Source organism: Bos indicus, chromosome 10 (genome assembly GCF_029378745.1).
Source record: "Bos indicus isolate NIAB-ARS_2022 breed Sahiwal x Tharparkar chromosome 10, NIAB-ARS_B.indTharparkar_mat_pri_1.0, whole genome shotgun sequence".
In the NCBI taxonomy this organism is placed as follows: domain Eukaryota; kingdom Metazoa; phylum Chordata; class Mammalia; order Artiodactyla; family Bovidae; genus Bos; species Bos indicus.
In genome coordinates, this window is record NC_091769.1 from 23,631,100 (window position 1) to 23,635,335 (window position 4,236).

The following is a 4,236-nucleotide window of genomic DNA, read 5'->3' on the forward strand; positions in this document are numbered from 1 at the left end:
TAATTTGTAATATGTTACATATAAGGTATTATTTTAATTTGTAATAGAAAAAATATAACCTGCACATGAAATATATGGTTTCATATTAACATCCATTAAAACAAGGATAAGTTTTTGCACAGTCATTAAGTAAATTTAATATTAAATTAGTAAATAATTGTATAAATGGTACACAGATATAAAAAAATATCATGAAGACTATGAACCAATGAGTATGACGCTACTGGTGAGGGTACAGCATGGTGAAAACTTGCTTTCTGAACTGGAGCCTGAGCACAAAGGGGCCTGCCCTCTCACCTGAAGGGTAGACGGTGAAAAGAAATCTCGGCAAACAGGCCCAGGGGGAGTACAATTTGCACTGAGGAATGAACCTTCAATAGTAACAAAAGGAAATTTAATTCAATATAAATTCAGATTCATCACATAAGGGAGGGATAGATTATCCTTGATTTCTATTTGGAGACAGAGATTTTAAGAAAACTCTCTCTGTGAATAAAGGAAATACCTTCATTCCTACCCTAAGGCTAGACCCCTGTCAAGAGGCGCAGCTGGCAGTTGTGGGACAGGCTGCAGGTGCTTGGAGAGCGCTGCGATGCAAAGCCCAAAAGTAGGTAGCTGAGTCTCCAGAGTGGGAGGCTGAGATATGCAAAACACTGTAAACCTTCTCTTTTCCCAGGAGTTCTTTAAAATCTTTGTCTGCCTCCTCTTTCTGGCTTGATTGAATTAAAGACAAAGATACAAGTCCTTTCCCAGGCTCCTGCTTAAACCAAACGAAGTTGTAAAATGTTTTCTTTTGATAAGTACAATTAAGATCGGCATGTGTTCTCTCCTGGATACTCAGGAATGAAGGACTCTGGTCCAATTTATATTGGCTGCTCACCCCTGTTTGAACAGAGAACCAGAGACAAAGGAGATATATTAATGGCCAATTATTTTTTGAGAGAATATATTTCCTTTTCACAACCCCCCCCTCAGGTGACCCCAGTAACACTAGCCACCCTTCTATAACTTTCAGATTTATAGAGATTACTAGGATCTGCCCTTTTAATTCATAGCTTCAAAGCCAGCCAAATCACAGCACAGCTGCCAAAAAAGAACCAGGAATGAAACTCCCAAAGACTTCACTATTTTTTTCCATTCTCCAGACTCATGAGAACTCAGGTTGGAATCTGTGAGCTCTCAGACACTACCAGGTCAAGCAACTTGTTTATCTGAGTGCATATTCATGAATTTGCTGTCACAAGAAGCTGAGAGACTCCTCAGCAAATCAGAAATCAGATCTATGCCCCTGTGCACACACTCACCCAGTGTCTTTTGATCTCTGAAAAGGTAACATGGAGAGAGGACCACATCAAGATCAAGTGTAGAGTAGTTGCAGAGTAGTTGGAGAGATACATCTACTATTTATCTCCTAGATTTTTCTCTTATCTTTCTACTTATATAAAATTCTTGACCATCTACCATGTACAAGTTATAAAAATTGAATAATTAAAATCAACCCTTTCCAGGGAAAATCTAGTAAGACTCTTTTCTCTCCAATCAGTGAAAAACCTTCTCAATGAGCTGATATATATGAATTTAGTTATTGACACTGTAGCTCAGGATAATTATCTTATATCCGGACCCTGCTTCATAAGTCTTATATGGATTCTTCTTCCAATCTACATTAAATTATACAAGAAGGAAGGTATTGTCATTTTCTGTGCATAATGCCTGTGAGATAAAGAAAGCAAATGCAAAAGACATTAGCAGTCTTACCAAATATTGTCATCAGCTTCGTCAACATTTTGCTTTTATACTCAATCTACATTCTACGAGTTGCTTGACCCCACACAGAGCTGACTTCCCCCTTTTAATCAAAATCATCATCTACTTCAGGGTAGTAATGCAATATGATGGTCTTATCCTTGGGAATAACCAGGTGAGCAGTTAACTGTCTGTGTTGAGCTAGGATACCTCTATGTTAGTAGATACAAATTCATCTATGTCTGAAAGAGAAGCATTAGCTCACTTTGAAATCGCATACAACATTTCAAAAAATGCTCCTTGACAACCTCCAGGTGCAGGTTTGTGTACAGAGTGTGAGTGCCTGGGGAGCATCGTGCACCCACCACACAGATGTAGAAGGCTGGATCGCTGAGCTGGGCAGCTGTGATGTGCAGGGAGCTATGCTTGGCAGTTGCATCCACAGTCGCTGTGTACCGTCCATTTGACTTTTTGTTGTCACCGTAAGTCATGGTTATCAGGGAAACAAGACCTCTCCCAGTGTCCTGTGTGTACCACCTTAGGTTGTTAAAGGGGCTCACTGTAAAATTGCATTGAAATGTGCAATTCTCTCCCTCCAGGACCACCAGGGATGGAGGACTCTGTTCCACTTGGTTTTTGCCACTCACGCCTGTTCAAAAAGCAAAGAGATCTGAGAGATAGCTCACCCATTTTTATTGCTTTCTAATTTGCATCTCTTACTCCTTTCCAGAATGAATCCCAGCCGAACCATAACACGGTCCCAAATTCTTCTCTCCTTCTACCCCAAAGCAATACATGCAATACACCATTTTGAAAACCTTTAAAAATATTCCCTGGACTTACTGTGTCAACCTGGCTAAAACTCTTCATTAACTTACAACAAAAATGAAGCCACAAAACCACCAGGGAGGGTCTCACATGCATCTCCATTCTTCTGCACTGGGCTGTCCCCCAAAACTGACTTGTCTTTTCAATACCTTTTATTTTTTTACATTAACAAAGGATTCTCAGGGATTATGCTTAGCCAATCAGAGACTACATCCCCATTGAGCCAAAGACCAGATTTTGCTGCTTCATACTCAATCATACCCACAGGTAAGGCCAATGCAAATACTGCCATCTTGGGGTCAGAGCTATGGTTGCTCAGAAACTTGGGTTAGGCTTCTTGCTAGGTTTCCTTCTCACTATTTTGAACATAATACTGAATATAAGCCCCTGTAAGTCTCTGTAAACAGAGTAGGTTAGTACATAAAACATGTTTAAAAACCCCGGTATCAATTCTGACTTATTGGATAGGAGAGTTAAGCCTCAGTTTTCTCATCTGAAAATATATATGGTAACACTTTCCTGACATTTTTGAAAGATTTAAAAGACACGATGTGGACTATCAGCATAATGGCAAAGGAGGAAGCCCTATCTCTCTTTCCTCCTCAGACATGGACTTAACAATGATATTAGCAACAATATACCTTGAAGGACAATGCCAAACCCAGCTAAAAGTAAACACACTCGCGGAAGAACAAGCTGAGAGCAGTCACATTTACAGGGGAGAGAAGAGCACTTCACTTCACCCACATCCATCCCTCAGCCAGATGGGCTTAGCCCAGTGCCAAGGAGATAGCCTGTAGCCACCGTGTCCCCCATGGGGGAGGAGAGTGACAGTGGAGCTTGCACCCGACCTTCAGTCCTCTCAGGGCACGCTCTGTGGGGTGGCTTTCTATCTTACCTCATGCCCAGTATGACAGGCACAAAGCAATCCCTTGGGATAGTGAGAAACAAAGGAAAATGCAGGACGTCTCTTTTGCTGCCAGTCCTGCTCTGTGAACCTGGAAGAGCAGAACTGAGGTTCTTCCTCCACAGGGGAAAAGAGAGCTAATGGGGGGAGGAGAAGGAGCTGGCCTTACTCCTATCATTTCAGAGTAGGAATGGTCTCTATCTCCCCCTATTCAGGACGGAGCAGAGCCTGGTCCCTTGGGATAGTAAGGAACAAGGGAAGGGAGAGTGTGGTTCCACAACCAGCACTGCCCTGCAAGACTGGGAATCAGCGCAGAACTGGTTTTAACCCCACACAGAGTGAAGGGGGTCTTATGTCAGACAATTCAAAGTATCACCCATGGAGCCAGTTTCTACTTGCTTTGGGTCATACTTAGCACTGAATGTCTGGCAGGGCTTGGTCACTAGAACAGCTATCAGCAAAGGAAAAAAGAATGGCATGGTATTACAGCTACTACTGATCTGCAAGGTGGAGAAAGGATACAACTGAGGTGTTTCCTCCAAATGAAAAGATAGGAAACCAACGGGTCCTTGTCCAAATTTCTTCAGGAGTACACTCTCAAAGGGACTGGTCTCTATCTTGCCTCATATTTAGCACTGCTGACTGAGGAAGGTCTCTTCTAGTCAAGACCAGACAGACCATAAATACTGGGAGAGGTATCTGCTGCTTCAAAAGCTCACACAACAAAGCAAATCTACAAGATGCATAAAGAATTG

General features: G+C 42.0%; 1 long non-coding RNA gene across 1 annotated transcript; it reads right to left on the bottom strand.

The window, feature by feature from the left end:
- Positions 1–2,111: 2,111 nt before the first annotated feature.
- On the bottom strand, positions 2,112–2,698 carry LOC139185131 (uncharacterized). The gene is made up of 2 exons (XR_011568672.1): positions 2,625–2,698; positions 2,112–2,395 (listed from the first exon to the last, which is right to left on the bottom strand). It is a non-coding gene; the product is annotated as an uncharacterized lncRNA (long non-coding RNA).
- Between the last annotated feature and the right edge of the window lie 1,538 nt (positions 2,699–4,236).